The sequence below is a fragment of the Astatotilapia calliptera genome, chromosome 3, assembly GCF_964374335.1.
Source record: "Astatotilapia calliptera chromosome 3, fAstCal68.1, whole genome shotgun sequence".
Lineage (NCBI taxonomy): Eukaryota > Metazoa > Chordata > Actinopteri > Cichliformes > Cichlidae > Astatotilapia > Astatotilapia calliptera.
The window spans coordinates 23,759,081-23,776,762 of record NC_137424.1 but is presented as its reverse complement, the minus strand read 5'-3'; the positions used below and the strand labels follow the sequence as shown (position 1 = coordinate 23,776,762).

Sequence of the window (17,682 nt, the reverse complement as noted above, 5' to 3'; positions counted from 1 at the left end):
CAAAAGCAGCTGCCCATTAATGAGGGCACATTAACGACATTGCTTTTGGCTGTTTTCCAATGTCTTGTGCTGCTAGCTGATGCCACCTACACCACACCAGGGCCTGAGTGACCGGCTGGGGCCACTTACACCACATCAGGGCCTGTGGCTCTTGCTCAGGCCACTTACACCACACCAGGGCCTGTGGCACTGGCTGAGGCCACTTACACCACACCAGGGCCTGTGGCTGCTGGCTGAGGGCACTTACACCACACCAGTGCCTGTGGCTGCTGGCTGAGGCCACTTACACCACACCAGGGCATTAGTTGCTATTGAGGCCACTTACACCACACCAGGGCCTGTGGCTGCTGGCTGAGGCCACATACACAACACCAGGGCCTTAGTTGCTATTGAGGCCAATTACACCACACCAGGGCCTGTGGCACTGGCTGAGGCCACTTACACCACACCAGGGCCTGTGGCTGCTGGCTGAGGCCACTTACACCACACAAGGGCCTGTGGCTGCTGGATGAGGCCACCCACACCACACCAGGGCCTGTGGCTGCTGGCTGAGGCCACTTACACCACACCAGGGCCTGTGGCTCTTGCTCAGGCCACTCATATCACACCAGACCCTGTGCTTCTGGCCGAGGCCATCTTCACCAAACCTGGCCCTGTGCTGCTTGCTGTGGCCATGTACAACACACCAGGCCCTGTGCTGGTTCCTGAGGCCATCTTCAACAATCCAGGGCCTGTGCTGTTAGATAAATGCCAAACTGAGCCTTTGGGTTAGGGTATTATGCAAACATGCAGGTATGGTTATAGGATTGTCTTCGTAACTTCAGGTACTTGCCACCTAATCAGTTGAATCCATAAATTGAGACATTGTGCTGGGGCCAGCAGCTTACGGCCATACCACCCTGAGCACGCCCGACCTCGTCTGATCTCGGAAGCTAAGCAGGGCTGGGCTTGGTTAGTACTTGGATGGGAGACTTCCTTGGAATACCTGGTGCTGTAAGCCTTTCATTTTCATGTCATTGAACCGCTTTTGATCCAGAGAAGGGGTGTATTAAAAGACCAAAAGCAGCTGCCCATTAATGAGGGCACATTAACGACATTGCTTTTGGCTGTTTTCCAATGTCTTGTGCTGCTAGCTGATGCCACTTACACCACACCAGGGCCTGAGTGACCGGCTGGGGCCACTTACACCACATCAGGGCCTGTGGTTGCTGGCTGAGGCCACTTACACCACACCAGGGCCTGTGGCTGCTGGCTGAGGCCACCTACACCACACCAGGGCCTTACTTGCTATTGAGGCCAATTACACCACACCAGGGTCTGTGGCTCTTGCTCAGGCCACTTACACCACACCAGGGCCTGTGGCTGCTGGATGAGGCGACTTACACCACACCAAGGCCTGTGGCTGCTGGATGAGGCCACTTACACCACACCAGGGCCTTAGTTGCTATTGAGGCCACTTACACCACACCAGGGCCTGTGGCTCTGGCTGAGGCCACTTACACCACACCACGGCCTTATTTGCTTCTAAGGCCACTTACACCACACCAGGGCCTGTGGCTCTGGCTGAGGCCACTTACACCACACCAGGGCCTGTGGCTCTTGCTCAGGCCACTTACTCCACACCAGGGCCTGTGGCTCTTGCTCAGGCCACTCATATCACACCAGGCCCTGTGCTTCTGGCCGAGGCCATCTTCACCAAACCAGGCCCTGTGCTGCTAGCTGTGACCATGTACAACACACCAGGCCCTGTTCTTGTTCCTGAGGCCATCTTCAACAATCCAGGGCCTGTGCTGTTGGATAAATGCTAAACTGAGCCTTTGGGTTAGGGTATTATGCAAACATGCAGGTATGGTTATAGGATTGTCTTCGTAACTCCAGGTACTTGCCACCTAATCACTTGAATCCATAAATTGAGACATTGTGCTGTGGCCAGCAGCTTAGGGCCATACCACCCTGAGCATGCCCGACCACGTCTGATCTCGGAAGCTAAGCAGGGCTGGGCTTGGTTAGTACTTGGATGGGAGACTTCCTTGGAATACCAGGTGCTGTAAGCCTTTCATTTTCATGTCTTTGAACCGCTTTTGATCCAGAGAAGGGGTGTATTAAAAGACCAAAAGCAGCTGCCCATTAATGAGGGCACATTAACGACATTGCTTTTGGCTGTTTTCCAATGTCTTGTGCTGCTAGCTGATGCCACCTACACCACACCAGGGCCTGAGTGACCGGCTGGGGCCACTTACACCACATCAGGGCCTGTGGCTGCTGGCTGAGGCCACTTACACCACACCAGGGCCTGTGGCTGCTGGCTGAGGCCACTTACACCACACCAGAGCATTAGTTGCTATTGAGGCCAATTACACCACACCAGGGTCTGTGGCTCTTGCTCAGGCCACTTACACCACACCAGGGCCTGTGGCACTGGCTGAGGCCACTTACACCACACCAGGGCCTGTGGCTGCTGGCAGAGGCCACTTACACCACACCAGGGCATTATTTGCTATTGAGGCCACTTACACCACACCAGGGCCTGTGGCTGCTGGCTGAGGCCACCTACACCACACCAGGGCATTAGTTGCTATTGAGGCCAATTACACCACACCAGGGTCTGTGGCTCTTGCTCAGGCCACTTACACCACACCAGGGCCTGTGGCACTGGCTGAGGCCACTTACACCACACCAGGGCCTGTGGCTCTGGCTGAGGCCACTTACACCACACCAGGGCCTGTGGCTGCTGGCTGAGGCCACTTACACCACACCAGGGCCTGTGGCTGCTGGCTGAGGCCACTTACACCACACCAGTGCCTGTGGCTTCTGGCTGAGGCCACTTACACCACACCAGGGCCTTAGTTGCTATTGAGGCCACTTACACCACACCAGGGCCTGTGGCTGCTGGCTGAGGCCACTTACACCACACCAGGGCCTGTGGCTCTTGCTCAGGCCACTTACACCACACCAGGGCCTGTGGCTCTTGCTCAGGCCACTCACATCACACCAGGCCCTGCGCTTCTGGCCGAGGCCATCTTCACCAAACCAGGCCCTGTGCTGCTAGCTGTGGCCATGTACAACACACCAGGCCCTGTGCTGGTTCCTGAGGCCATCTTCAACAATCCAGGGCCTGTGCTGTTAGATAAATGCTAAACTGAGCCTTTGGGTTAGGGTATTATGCAAACATGCAGGTATGGTTAAAGGATTGTCTTCGTAACTTCAGGTACTTGCCACCTAATCAGTTGAATCCATAAATTGAGACATTGTGCTGGGGCCAGCAGCTTACGGCCATACCACCCTGAGCACGCCCGACCTCGTCTGATCTCGGAAGCTAAGCAGGGCTGGGCTTGGTTAGTACTTGGATGGGAGACTGCCTGCGAATACCTGGTGCTGTAAGCCTTTCATTTTCATGTTATTGAACCGCTTTTGATCCAGAGAAGGGGTGTATTAAAAGACCAAAAGCAGCTGCCCATTAATGAGGGCACATTAACGACATTGCTTTTGGCTGTTTTCCAATGTCTTGTGCTGCTAGCTGATGCCACCTACACCACACCAGGGCCTGAGTGACCGGCTGGGGCCACTTACACCACATCAGGGCCTGTGGCTGCTGGCTGAGGCCACTTACACCACACCAGGGCCTGTGGCTGCTGGCTGAGGCCACTTACACCACACCAGGGCATTAGTTGCTATTGAGGCCAATTACACCACACCAGGGTCTGTGGCTCTTGCTCAGGCCACTTACACCACACCAGGGCCTGTGGCACTGGCTGAGGCCACTTACACCACACCAGGGCCTGTGGCTGCTGGCTGAGGCCACCTACACCACACCAGGGCCTTAGTTGCTATTGAGGCCAATTACACCACACCAGGGTCTGTGGCTCTTGCTCAGGCCACTTACACCACACCAGGGCCTGTGGCTGCTGGCTGAGGCCACTTACACCACACCAGGGCATTAGTTGCTATTGAGGCCACTTACACCACACCAGGGCCTGTGGCTGCTGGCTGAGGCCACCTACACCACACCAGGGCATTAGTTGCTATTGAGGCCAATTACACCACACCAGGGTCTGTGGCTCTTGCTCAGGCCACTTACACCACACCAGGGCCTGTGGCACTGGCTGAGGCCACTTACACCACACCAGGGCCTGTGGCTCTGGCTGAGGCCACTTACACCACACCAGGGCCTGTGGCTGCTGGCTGAGGCCACTTACACCACACCAGGGCCTGTGGCTGCTGGCTGAGGGCACTTACACCACACCAGGGCCTGTGGCTGCTGGCTGAGGCCACTTACACCACACCAGGGCCTGTGGCTCTTGCTCAGGCCACTTACACCACACCAGGGCCTGTGGCTGCTGGCTGAGGGCACTTACACCACACCAGTGCCTGTGGCTGCTGGCTGAGGGCACTTACACCACACCAGTGCCTGTGGCTGCTGGCTGAGGCCACTTACACCACACCAGGGCATTAGTTGCTATTGAGGCCACTTACACCACACCAGGGCCTGTGGCTGCTGGCTGAGGCCACATACACAACACCAGGGCCTTAGTTGCTATTGAGGCCAATTACACCACACCAGGGCCTGTGGCACTGGCTGAGGCCACTTACACCACACCAGGGCCTGTGGCTGCTGGCTGAGGCCACTTACACCACACAAGGGCCTGTGGCTGCTGGATGAGGCCACCCACACCACACCAGGGCCTGTGGCTGCTGGCTGAGGCCACTTACACCACACCAGGGCCTGTGGCTCTTGCTCAGGCCACTCATATCACACCAGACCCTGTGCTTCTGGCCGAGGCCATCTTCACCAAACCTGGCCCTGTGCTGCTTGCTGTGGCCATGTACAACACACCAGGCCCTGTGCTGGTTCCTGAGGCCATCTTCAACAATCCAGGGCCTGTGCTGTTAGATAAATGCCAAACTGAGCCTTTGGGTTAGGGTATTATGCAAACATGCAGGTATGGTTATAGGATTGTCTTCGTAACTTCAGGTACTTGCCACCTAATCAGTTGAATCCATAAATTGAGACATTGTGCTGGGGCCAGCAGCTTACGGCCATACCACCCTGAGCACGCCCGACCTCGTCTGATCTCGGAAGCTAAGAAGGGCTGGGCTTGGTTAGTACTTGGATGGGAGACTGCCTGGGAATACCTGGTGCTGTAAGCCTTTGATTTTCATGTCATTGAACCGCTTTTGATCCAGAGAAGGGGTGTATTAAAAGACCAAAAGCAGCTGCCCATTAATGAGGGCACATTAACGACACTGCTTTTGGCTGTTTTCCAATGTCTTGTGCTGCTAGCTGATGCCACCTACACCACACCAGGGCCTGAGTGACCGGCTGGGGCCACTTACACCACATCAGGGCCTGTGGCTCTGGCTGAGGCCACTTACACCACACCAGGGCCTGTGGCTGCTGGCTGAGGCCACTTACACCACACCAGGGCCTGTGGCTGCTGGCTGAGGCCACTTACACCACACCAGGGCCTGTGGCACTGGCTGAGGCCACTTACACCACACCAGGGCCTGTGGCTGCTGGCTGAGGCCACTTACACCACACCAGGGCATTAGTTGCTATTGAGGCCACTTACACCACACCAGGGCCTGTGGCTGCTGGCTGAGGCCACTTACACCACACCAGGGCATTAGTTGCTATTGAGGCCAATTGCACCACACCAGGGTCTGTGGCTCTTGCTCAGGCCACTTACACCACACCAGGGCCTGTGGCACTGGCTGAGGCCACTTACACCACACCAGGGCCTGTGGCTCTGGCTGAGGCCACTTACACCACACCAGGGCCTGTGGCTGCTGGCTGAGGCCACTTACACCACACCAGGGCCTGTGGCTGCTGGCTGAGGCCACTTACACCACACCAGGGCCTGTGGCTGCTGGCTGAGGCCACTTACACCACACCAGTGCCTGTGGCTTCTGGCTGAGGCCACTTACACCACACCAGGGCCTTAGTTGCTATTGAGGCCACTTACACCACACCAGGGCCTGTGGCTGCTGGCTGAGGCCACTTACACCACACCAGGGCCTGTGGCTCTTGCTCAGGCCACTTACACCACACCAGGGCCTGTGGCTCTTGCTCAGGCCACTCACATCACACCAGGCCCTGCGCTTCTGGCCGAGGCCATCTTCACCAAACCAGGCCCTGTGCTGCTAGCTGTGGCCATGTACAACACACCAGGCCCTGTGCTGGTTCCTGAGGCCATCTTCAACAATCCAGGGCCTGTGCTGTTAGATAAATGCTAAACTGAGCCTTTGGGTTAGGGTATTATGCAAACATGCAGGTATGGTTAAAGGATTGTCTTCGTAACTTCAGGTACTTGCCACCTAATCAGTTGAATCCATAAATTGAGACATTGTGCTGGGGCCAGCAGCTTACGCCCATACCACCCTGAGCACGCCCGACCTCGTCTGATCTTGGAAGCTAAGCAGGGCTGGGCTTGGTTAGTACTTGGATGGGAGACTGCCTGGGAATACCTGGTGCTGTAAGCCTTTCATTTTCATGTTATTGAACCGCTTTTGATCCAGAGAAGGGGTGTATTAAAAGACCAAAAGCAGCTGCCCATTAATGAGGGCACATTAACGACATTGCTTTTGGCTGTTTTCCAATGTCTTGTGCTGCTAGCTGATGCCACCTACACCACACCAGGGCCTGAGTGACTGGCTGGGGCCACTTACACCACATCAGGGCCTGTGGCTGCTGGCTGAGGCCACTTACACCACACCAGGGCCTGTGGCTGCTGGCTGAGGCCACTTACACCACACCAGGGCATTAGTTGCTATTGAGGCCAATTACACCACACCAGGGTCTGTGGCTCTTGCTCAGGCCACTTACACCACACCAGGGCCTGTGGCACTGGCTGAGGCCACTTACACCACACCAGGGCCTGTGGCTGCTGGCTGAGGCCACCTACACCACACCAGGGCCTTAGTTTCTATTGAGGCCAATTACACCACACCAGGGTCTGTGGCTCTTGCTCAGGCCACTTACACCACACCAGGGCCTGTGGCTGCTGGCTGAGGCCACTTACACCACACCAGGGCATTAGTTGCTATTGAGGCCACTTACACCACACCAGGGCCTGTGGCTGCTGGCTGAGGCCACCTACACCACACCAGGGCATTAGTTGCTATTGAGGCCAATTACACCACACCAGGGTCTGTGGCTCTTGCTCAGGCCACTTACACCACACCAGGGCCTGTGGCACTGGCTGAGGCCACTTACACCACACCAGGGCCTGTGGCTCTGGCTGAGGCCACTTACACCACACCAGGGCCTGTGGCTGCTGGCTGAGGCCACTTACACCACACCAGGGCCTGTGGCTGCTGGCTGAGGGCACTTACACCACACCAGGGCCTGTGGCTGCTGGCTGAGGCCACTTACACCACACCAGGGCCTGTGGCTCTTGCTCAGGCCACTTACACCACACCAGGGCCTGTGGCTGCTGGCTGAGGGCACTTACACCACACCAGTGCCTGTGGCTGCTGGCTGAGGGCACTTACACCACACCAGTGCCTGTGGCTGCTGGCTGAGGCCACTTACACCACACCAGGGCATTAGTTGCTATTGAGGCCACTTACACCACACCAGGGCCTGTGGCTGCTGGCTGAGGCCACATACACAACACCAGGGCCTTAGTTGCTATTGAGGCCAATTACACCACACCAGGGCCTGTGGCACTGGCTGAGGCCACTTACACCACACCAGGGCCTGTGGCTCTTGCTCAGGCCACTTACACCACACCAGGGCCTGTGGCTCTTGCTCAGGCCACTCACATCACACCAGGCCCTGCGCTTCTGGCCGAGGCCATCTTCACCAAACCAGGCCCTGTGCTGCTAGCTGTGGCCATGTACAACACACCAGGCCCTGTGCTGGTTCCTGAGGCCATCTTCAACAATCCAGGGCCTGTGCTGTTAGATAAATGCTAAACTGAGCCTTTGGGTTAGGGTATTATGCAAACATGCAGGTATGGTTAAAGGATTGTCTTCGTAACTTCAGGTACTTGCCACCTAATCAGTTGAATCCATAAATTGAGACATTGTGCTGGGGCCAGCAGCTTACGCCCATACCACCCTGAGCACGCCCGACCTCGTCTGATCTTGGAAGCTAAGCAGGGCTGGGCTTGGTTAGTACTTGGATGGGAGACTGCCTGGGAATACCTGGTGCTGTAAGCCTTTCATTTTCATGTTATTGAACCGCTTTTGATCCAGAGAAGGGGTGTATTAAAAGACCAAAAGCAGCTGCCCATTAATGAGGGCACATTAACGACATTGCTTTTGGCTGTTTTCCAATGTCTTGTGCTGCTAGCTGATGCCACCTACACCACACCAGGGCCTGAGTGACTGGCTGGGGCCACTTACACCACATCAGGGCCTGTGGCTGCTGGCTGAGGCCACTTACACCACACCAGGGCCTGTGGCTGCTGGCTGAGGCCACTTACACCACACCAGGGCATTAGTTGCTATTGAGGCCAATTACACCACACCAGGGTCTGTGGCTCTTGCTCAGGCCACTTACACCACACCAGGGCCTGTGGCACTGGCTGAGGCCACTTACACCACACCAGGGCCTGTGGCTGCTGGCTGAGGCCACCTACACCACACCAGGGCCTTAGTTTCTATTGAGGCCAATTACACCACACCAGGGTCTGTGGCTCTTGCTCAGGCCACTTACACCACACCAGGGCCTGTGGCTGCTGGCTGAGGCCACTTACACCACACCAGGGCATTAGTTGCTATTGAGGCCACTTACACCACACCAGGGCCTGTGGCTGCTGGCTGAGGCCACCTACACCACACCAGGGCATTAGTTGCTATTGAGGCCAATTACACCACACCAGGGTCTGTGGCTCTTGCTCAGGCCACTTACACCACACCAGGGCCTGTGGCACTGGCTGAGGCCACTTACACCACACCAGGGCCTGTGGCTCTGGCTGAGGCCACTTACACCACACCAGGGCCTGTGGCTGCTGGCTGAGGCCACTTACACCACACCAGGGCCTGTGGCTGCTGGCTGAGGGCACTTACACCACACCAGGGCCTGTGGCTGCTGGCTGAGGCCACTTACACCACACCAGGGCCTGTGGCTCTTGCTCAGGCCACTTACACCACACCAGGGCCTGTGGCTGCTGGCTGAGGGCACTTACACCACACCAGTGCCTGTGGCTGCTGGCTGAGGGCACTTACACCACACCAGTGCCTGTGGCTGCTGGCTGAGGCCACTTACACCACACCAGGGCATTAGTTGCTATTGAGGCCACTTACACCACACCAGGGCCTGTGGCTGCTGGCTGAGGCCACATACACAACACCAGGGCCTTAGTTGCTATTGAGGCCAATTACACCACACCAGGGCCTGTGGCACTGGCTGAGGCCACTTACACCACACCAGGGCCTGTGGCTGCTGGCTGAGGCCACTTACACCACACAAGGGCCTGTGGCTGCTGGATGAGGCCACCCACACCACACCAGGGCCTGTGGCTGCTGGCTGAGGCCACTTACACCACACCAGGGCCTGTGGCTCTTGCTCAGGCCACTCATATCACACCAGACCCTGTGCTTCTGGCCGAGGCCATCTTCACCAAACCTGGCCCTGTGCTGCTTGCTGTGGCCATGTACAACACACCAGGCCCTGTGCTGGTTCCTGAGGCCATCTTCAACAATCCAGGGCCTGTGCTGTTAGATAAATGCCAAACTGAGCCTTTGGGTTAGGGTATTATGCAAACATGCAGGTATGGTTATAGGATTGTCTTCGTAACTTCAGGTACTTGCCACCTAATCAGTTGAATCCATAAATTGAGACATTGTGCTGGGGCCAGCAGCTTACGGCCATACCACCCTGAGCACGCCCGACCTCGTCTGATCTCGGAAGCTAAGCAGGGCTGGGCTTGGTTAGTACTTGGATGGGAGACTTCCTTGGAATACCTGGTGCTGTAAGCCTTTCATTTTCATGTCATTGAACCGCTTTTGATCCAGAGAAGGGGTGTATTAAAAGACCAAAAGCAGCTGCCCATTAATGAGGGCACATTAACGACATTGCTTTTGGCTGTTTTCCAATGTCTTGTGCTGCTAGCTGATGCCACTTACACCACACCAGGGCCTGAGTGACCGGCTGGGGCCACTTACACCACATCAGGGCCTGTGGTTGCTGGCTGAGGCCACTTACACCACACCAGGGCCTGTGGCTGCTGGCTGAGGCCACCTACACCACACCAGGGCCTTACTTGCTATTGAGGCCAATTACACCACACCAGGGTCTGTGGCTCTTGCTCAGGCCACTTACACCACACCAGGGCCTGTGGCTGCTGGATGAGGCGACTTACACCACACCAAGGCCTGTGGCTGCTGGATGAGGCCACTTACACCACACCAGGGCCTTAGTTGCTATTGAGGCCACTTACACCACACCAGGGCCTGTGGCTCTGGCTGAGGCCACTTACACCACACCACGGCCTTATTTGCTTCTAAGGCCACTTACACCACACCAGGGCCTGTGGCTCTGGCTGAGGCCACTTACACCACACCAGGGCCTGTGGCTCTTGCTCAGGCCACTTACTCCACACCAGGGCCTGTGGCTCTTGCTCAGGCCACTCATATCACACCAGGCCCTGTGCTTCTGGCCGAGGCCATCTTCACCAAACCAGGCCCTGTGCTGCTAGCTGTGACCATGTACAACACACCAGGCCCTGTTCTTGTTCCTGAGGCCATCTTCAACAATCCAGGGCCTGTGCTGTTGGATAAATGCTAAACTGAGCCTTTGGGTTAGGGTATTATGCAAACATGCAGGTATGGTTATAGGATTGTCTTCGTAACTCCAGGTACTTGCCACCTAATCACTTGAATCCATAAATTGAGACATTGTGCTGTGGCCAGCAGCTTAGGGCCATACCACCCTGAGCATGCCCGACCACGTCTGATCTCGGAAGCTAAGCAGGGCTGGGCTTGGTTAGTACTTGGATGGGAGACTTCCTTGGAATACCAGGTGCTGTAAGCCTTTCATTTTCATGTCTTTGAACCGCTTTTGATCCAGAGAAGGGGTGTATTAAAAGACCAAAAGCAGCTGCCCATTAATGAGGGCACATTAACGACATTGCTTTTGGCTGTTTTCCAATGTCTTGTGCTGCTAGCTGATGCCACCTACACCACACCAGGGCCTGAGTGACCGGCTGGGGCAACTTACACCACATCAGGGCCTGTGGCTGCTGGCTGAGGCCACTTACACCACACCAGGGCATTAGTTGCTATTGAGGCCAATTACACCACACCAGGGTCTGTGGCTCTTGCTCAGGCCACTTACACCACACCAGGGCCTGTGGCACTGGCTGAGGCCACTTACACCACACCAGGGCCTGTGGCTGCTGGCTGAGGCCACTTACACCACACCAGGGCCTGTGGCTGCTGGCTGAGGCCACTTACACCACACCAGGGCCTGTGGCTGCTGGCTGAGGGCACTTACACCACACCAGTGCCTGTGGCTTCTGGCTGAGGCCACTTACACCACACCAGGGCCTGTGGCTCTTGCTCAGGCCACTTACACCACACCAGGGCCTGTGGCTGCTGGCTGAGGGCACTTACACCACACCAAGTGCCTGTGGCTGCTGGCTGAGGGCACTTACACCACACCAGTGCCTGTGGCTGCTGGCTGAGGCCACTTACACCACACCAGGGCATTAGTTGCTATTGAGGCCACTTACACCACACCAGGGCCTGTGGCTGCTGGCTGAGGCCACATACACAACACCAGGGCCTTAGTTGCTATTGAGGCCAATTACACCACACCAGGGCCTGTGGCACTGGCTGAGGCCACTTACACCACACCAGGGCCTGTGGCTGCTGGCTGAGGCCACTTACACCACACAAGGGCCTGTGGCTGCTGGCTGAGGCCACCCACACCACACCAGGGCCTGTGGCTGCTGGCTGAGGCCACTTACACCACACCAGGGCCTGTGGCTCTTGCTCAGGCCACTCATATCACACCAGACCCTGTGCTTCTGGCCGAGGCCATCTTCACCAAACCTGGCCCTGTGCTGCTTGCTGTGGCCATGTACAACACACCAGGCCCTGTGCTGGTTCCTGAGGCCATCTTCAACAATCCAGGGCCTGTGCTGTTAGATAAATGCCAAACTGAGCCTTTGGGTTAGGGTATTATGCAAACATGCAGGTATGGTTATAGGATTGTCTTCGTAACTTCAGGTACTTGCCACCTAATCAGTTGAATCCATAAATTGAGACATTGTGCTGGGGCCAGCAGCTTACGGCCATACCACCCTGAGCACGCCCGACCTCGTCTGATCTCGGAAGCTAAGAAGGGCTGGGCGTGGTTAGTACTTGGATGGGAGACTGCCTGGGAATACCTGGTGCTGTAAGCCTTTCATTTTCATGTCATTGAACCACTTTTGATCCAGAGAAGTGGTGTATTAAAAGACCAAAAGCAGCTGCCCATTAATGAGGGCACATTAACGACACTGCTTTTGGCTGTTTTCCAATGTCTTGTGCTGCTAGCTGATGCCACCTACACCACACCAGGGCCTGAGTGACCGGCTGGGGCCACTTACACCACATCAGGGCCTGTGGCTCTGGCTGAGGCCACTTACACCACACCAGGGCCTGTGGCTCTGGCTGAGGCCACTTACACCACATCAGGGCCTGTGGCTGCTGGATGAGGCGACTTACACCACACCAAGGGCCTGTGGCTGCTGGCTGAGGCCACCCACACCACACCAGGGCCTGTGGCTGCTGGCTGAGGCCACTTACACCACACCAGGGCCTGTGGCTCTTGCTCAGGCCACTCATATCACACCAGACCCTGTGGCTCTGGCTGAGGCCACTTACACCACACCAGGGCCTGTGGCTCTGGCTGAGGCCACTTACACCACATCAGGGCCTGTGGCTGCTGGATGAGGCGACTTACACCACACCAAGGGCCTGTGGCTGCTGGCTGAGGCCACCCACACCACACCAGGGCCTGTGGCTGCTGGCTGAGGCCACTTACACCACACCAAGGGCCTGTGGCTGCTGGCTGAGGCCACATACACCACACCACGGCCTTATTTGCTTCTGAGGCCACTTACACCACACCAGGGCCTGTGGCTGCTGGCTGAGGCCACATACACCACACCAGGGCCTTAGTTGCTATTGAGGCCAATTACACCACACCAGGGCCTGTTGCTCTTGCTCAGGCCACTTACACCACACCAGGGCCTGTGGCTCTTGCTCAGGCCACTTACTCCACACCAGGGCCTGTGGCTCTTGCTCAGGCCACTCATATCACACCAGGCCCTGTGCTTCTGGCCGAGGCCATCTTCACCAAACCAGGCCCTGTGCTGCTAGCTGTGGCCATGTACAACACACCAGGCCCTGTTCTGGTTCCTGAGGCCATCTTCAACAATCCAGGGCCTGTGCTGTTGGATAAATGCTAAACTGAGCCTTTGGGTTAGGGTATTATGCAAACATGCAGGTATGGTTATAGGATTGTCTTCGTAACTTCAGGTACTTGCCACCTAATCAGTTGAATCCATAAATTGAGACATTGTGCTGTGGCCAGCAGCTTACGGCCATACCACCCTGAGCACGCCCGACCTCGTCTGATCTCGGAAGCTAAGCAGGGCTGGGCTTGGTTAGTACTTGGATGGGAGACTTCCTTGGAATACCTGGTGCTGTAAGCCTTTCATTTTCATGTCATTGAACCGCTTTTGATCCAGAGAAGGGGTGTATTAAAAGACCAAAAGCAGCTGCCCATTAATGAGGGCACATTAACGACATTGCTTTTGGCTGTTTTCCAATGTCTTGTGCTGCTAGCTGATGCCACTTACACCACACCAGGGCCTGAGTGACCGGCTGGGGCCACTTACACCACATCAGGCCCTATGGTTGCTGGCTGAGGCCACTTACACCACACCAGGGCCTGTGGCTGCTGGCTGAGGCCACCTACACCACACCAGGGCCTTAGTTGCTATTGAGGCCAATTACACCACACCAGGGTCTGTGGCTCTTGCTCAGGCCACTTACACCACACCAGGGCCTGTGGCTGCTGGCTGAGGCCACTTACACCACACCAGGGCATTAGTTGCTATTGAGGCCACTTACACCACACCAGGGCCTGTGGCTGCTGGCTGAGGCCACCTACACCACACCAGGGCATTAGTTGCTATTGAGGCCAATTACACCACACCAGGGTCTGTGGCTCTTGCTCAGGCCACTTACACCACACCAGGGCCTGTGGCACTGGCTGAGGCCACTTACACCACACCAGGGCCTGTGGCTCTGGCTGAGGCCACTTACACCACACCAGGGCCTGTGGCTGCTGGCTGAGGCCACTTACACCACACCAGGGCCTGTGGCTGCTGGCTGAGGCCAATTACACCACACCAGGGCCTGTGGCTCTTGCTCAGGCCACTCACATCACACCAGGCCCTGCGCTTCTGGCCGAGGCCATCTTCACCAAACCAGGCCCTGTGCTGCTAGCTGTGGCCATGTACAACACACCAGGCCCTGTGCTGGTTCCTGAGGCCATCTTCAACAATCCAGGGCCTGTGCTGTTAGATAAATGCTAAACTGAGCCTTTGGGTTAGGGTATTATGCAAACATGCAGGTATGGTTAAAGGATTGTCTTCGTAACTTCAGGTACTTGCCACCTAATCAGTTGAATCCATAAATTGAGACATTGTGCTGGGGCCAGCAGCTTACGGCCATACCACCCTGAGCACGCCCGACCTCGTCTGATCTCGGAAGCTAAGCAGGGCTGGGCTTGGTTAGTACTTGGATGGGAGACTACCTGGGAATACCTGGTGCTGTAAGCCTTTCATTTTCATGTCATTGAACCGCTTTTGATCCAGAGAAGGGGTGTATTAAAAGACCAAAAGCAGCTGCCCATTAATGAGGGCACATTAACGACATTGCTTTTGGCTGTTTTCCAATGTCTTGTGCTGCTAGCTGATGCCACCTACACCACACCAGGGCCTGAGTGACCGGCTGGGGCCACTTACACCACATCAGGGCCTGTGGCTGCTGGCTGAGGCCACTTACACCACACCAGGGCCTGTGGCTGCTGGCTGAGGCCACTTACACCACACCAGAGCATTAGTTGCTATTGAGGCCAATTACACCACACCAGGGTCTGTGGCTCTTGCTCAGGCCACTTACACCACACCAGGGCCTGTGGCACTGGCTGAGGCCACTTACACCACACCAGGGCCTGTGGCTGCTGGCAGAGGCCACTTACACCACACCAGGGCATTATTTGCTATTGAGGCCACTTACACCACACCAGGGCCTGTGGCTGCTGGCTGAGGCCACCTACACCACACCAGGGCATTAGTTGCTATTGAGGCCAATTACACCACACCAGGGTCTGTGGCTCTTGCTCAGGCCACTTACACCACACCAGGGCCTGTGGCACTGGCTGAGGCCACTTACACCACACCAGGGCCTGTGGCTCTGGCTGAGGCCACTTACACCACACCAGGGCCTGTGGCTGCTGGCTGAGGCCACTTACACCACACCAGTACCTGTGGCTTCTGGCTGAGGCCACTTACACCACACCAGGGCCTGTGGCTCTTGCTCAGGCCACTCACATCACACCAGACCCTGCGCTTCTGGCCGAGGCCATCTTCACCAAACCAGGCCCTGTGCTGCTAGCTGTGGCCATGTACAACACACCAGGCCCTGTGCTGGTTCCTGAGGCCATCTTCAACAATCCAGGGCCTGTGCTGTTAGATAAATGCTAAACTGAGCCTTTGGGTTAGGGTATTATGCAAACATGCAGGTATGGTTAAAGGATTGTCTTCGTAACTTCAGGTACTTGCCACCTAATCAGTTGAATCCATAAATTGAGACATTGTGCTGGGGCCAGCAGCTTACGGCCATACCACCCTGAGCACGCCCGACCTCGTCTGATCTCGGAAGCTAAGCAGGGCTGGGCTTGGTTAGTACTTGGATGGGAGACTACCTGGGAATACCTGGTGCTGTAAGCCTTTCATTTTCATGTCATTGAACCGCTTTTGATCCAGAGAAGGGGTGTATTAAAAGACCAAAAGCAGCTGCCCATTAATGAGGGCACATTAACGACATTGCTTTTGGCTGTTTTCCAATGTCTTGTGCTGCTAGCTGATGCCACCTACACCACACCAGGGCCTGAGTGACCGGCTGGGGCCACTTACACCACATCAGGGCCTGTGGCTGCTGGCTGAGGCCACTTACACCACACCAGGGCCTGTGGCTGCTGGCTGAGGCCACTTACACCACACCAGAGCATTAGTTGCTATTGAGGCCAATTACACCACACCAGGGTCTGTGGCTCTTGCTCAGGCCACTTACACCACACCAGGGCCTGTGGCACTGGCTGAGGCCACTTACACCACACCAGGGCCTGTGGCTGCTGGCTGAGGCCACCTACACCACACCAGGGCCTTAGTTGCTATTGAGGCCACTTACACCACACCAGGGCCTGTGGCAGTGGCTGAGGCCACTTACACCACACCAGGGCCTGTGGCTGCTGGCTGAGGCCACTTACACCACACCAGGGCATTAGTTGCTATTGAGGCCACTTACACCACACCAGGGCCTGTGGCTGCTGGCTGAGGCCACCTACACCACACCAGGGCCTGTGGCAGTGGCTGAGGCCACTTACACCACACCAGGGCCTGTGGCTGCTGGCTGAGGCCACTTACACCACACCAGGGCATTAGTTGCTATTGAGGCCAATTACACCACACCAGGGTCTGTGGCTCTTGCTCAGGCCACTTACACCACACCAGGGCCTGTGGCACTGGCTGAGGCCACTTACACCACACCAGGGCCTGTGGCACTGGCTGAGGCCACTTACACCACACCAGGGCCTGTGGCTGCTGGCTGAGGCCACTTACACCACACCAGGGCCTGTGGCTGCTGGCTGAGGCCACTTACACCACACCAGGGCCTGTGGCTGCTGGCTGAGGCCACTTACACCACACCAGTGCCTGTGGCTTCTGGCTGAGGCCACTTACACCACACCAGGGCCTTAGTTGCTATTGAGGCCAATTACACCACACCAGGGTCTGTGACTCTTGCTCAGGCCACTTACACCACACCAGGGCCTGTGGCACTGGCTGAGGCCACTTACACCACACCAGGGCCTGTGGCTGCTGGCTGAGGCCACTTACACCACACCAGGGCCTGTGGCTGCTGGCTGAGGCCAATTACACCACACCAGGGCCTGTGGCTCTTGCTCAGGCCACTCACATCACACCAGGCCCTGCGCTTCTGGCCGAGGCCATCTTCACCAAACCAGGCCCTGTGCTGCTAGCTGTGGCCATGTACAACACACCAGGCCCTGTGCTGGTTCCTGAGGCCATCTTCAACAATCCAGGGCCTGTGCTGTTAGATAAATGCTAAACTGAGCCTTTGGGTTAGGGTATTATGCAAACATGCAGGTATGGTTAAAGGATTGTCTTCGTAACTTCAGGTACTTGCCACCTAATCAGTTGAATCCATAAATTGAGACATTGTGCTGGGGCCAGCAGCTTACGGCCATACCACCCTGAGCACGCCCGACCTCGTCTGATCTCGGAAGCTAAGCAGGGCTGGGCTTGGTTAGTACTTGAATGGGAGACTGCCTGGGAATACCTGGTGCTGTAAGCCTTTCATTTTCATGTCATTGAACCGCTTTTGATCCAGAGAAGGGGTGTATTAAAAGACCAAAAGCAGCTGCCCATTAAT

The 17,682-nt window shown here is 56.4% G+C and overlaps 11 non-coding genes and 2 pseudogenes across 11 annotated transcripts; all 13 read left to right on the top strand.

Moving 5' to 3' along the window:
* Nucleotides 1-881: 881 nt before the first annotated feature.
* LOC145426763 (5S ribosomal RNA) lies at nt 882-1,000 on the top strand. The gene has a single exon (XR_013907479.1). It is a non-coding gene; the product is annotated as a 5S ribosomal RNA (ribosomal RNA).
* Nucleotides 1,001-1,935: 935 nt separating this feature from the next.
* On the top strand, nt 1,936-2,054 carry LOC145427296 (5S ribosomal RNA; annotated as a pseudogene).
* Nucleotides 2,055-3,265: 1,211 nt separating this feature from the next.
* On the top strand, nt 3,266-3,384 carry LOC145426807 (5S ribosomal RNA). Its single transcript, XR_013907526.1, has one exon. It is a non-coding gene; the product is annotated as a 5S ribosomal RNA (ribosomal RNA).
* A 1,645-nt stretch (nt 3,385-5,029) lies between these two features.
* On the top strand, nt 5,030-5,148 carry LOC145427042 (5S ribosomal RNA). Its single transcript, XR_013907766.1, has one exon. It is a non-coding gene; the product is annotated as a 5S ribosomal RNA (ribosomal RNA).
* A 1,213-nt stretch (nt 5,149-6,361) lies between these two features.
* Nucleotides 6,362-6,480, top strand: LOC145427273 (5S ribosomal RNA). Its single transcript, XR_013908006.1, has one exon. It is a non-coding gene; the product is annotated as a 5S ribosomal RNA (ribosomal RNA).
* Nucleotides 6,481-8,044: 1,564 nt separating this feature from the next.
* On the top strand, nt 8,045-8,163 carry LOC145427272 (5S ribosomal RNA). Its single transcript, XR_013908005.1, has one exon. It is a non-coding gene; the product is annotated as a 5S ribosomal RNA (ribosomal RNA).
* A 1,645-nt stretch (nt 8,164-9,808) lies between these two features.
* Nucleotides 9,809-9,927, top strand: LOC145426762 (5S ribosomal RNA). Its single transcript, XR_013907478.1, has one exon. It is a non-coding gene; the product is annotated as a 5S ribosomal RNA (ribosomal RNA).
* Nucleotides 9,928-10,862: 935 nt separating this feature from the next.
* On the top strand, nt 10,863-10,981 carry LOC145427295 (5S ribosomal RNA; annotated as a pseudogene).
* Nucleotides 10,982-12,237: 1,256 nt separating this feature from the next.
* LOC145427230 (5S ribosomal RNA) lies at nt 12,238-12,356 on the top strand. Its single transcript, XR_013907962.1, has one exon. It is a non-coding gene; the product is annotated as a 5S ribosomal RNA (ribosomal RNA).
* A 1,177-nt stretch (nt 12,357-13,533) lies between these two features.
* Nucleotides 13,534-13,652, top strand: LOC145426761 (5S ribosomal RNA). Its single transcript, XR_013907477.1, has one exon. It is a non-coding gene; the product is annotated as a 5S ribosomal RNA (ribosomal RNA).
* A 1,015-nt stretch (nt 13,653-14,667) lies between these two features.
* On the top strand, nt 14,668-14,786 carry LOC145427736 (5S ribosomal RNA). The gene has a single exon (XR_013908278.1). It is a non-coding gene; the product is annotated as a 5S ribosomal RNA (ribosomal RNA).
* A 1,054-nt stretch (nt 14,787-15,840) lies between these two features.
* LOC145427734 (5S ribosomal RNA) lies at nt 15,841-15,959 on the top strand. The gene has a single exon (XR_013908276.1). It is a non-coding gene; the product is annotated as a 5S ribosomal RNA (ribosomal RNA).
* Nucleotides 15,960-17,485: 1,526 nt separating this feature from the next.
* LOC145426640 (5S ribosomal RNA) lies at nt 17,486-17,604 on the top strand. Its single transcript, XR_013907350.1, has one exon. It is a non-coding gene; the product is annotated as a 5S ribosomal RNA (ribosomal RNA).
* The last annotated feature ends 78 nt before the right edge of the window (nt 17,605-17,682 follow it).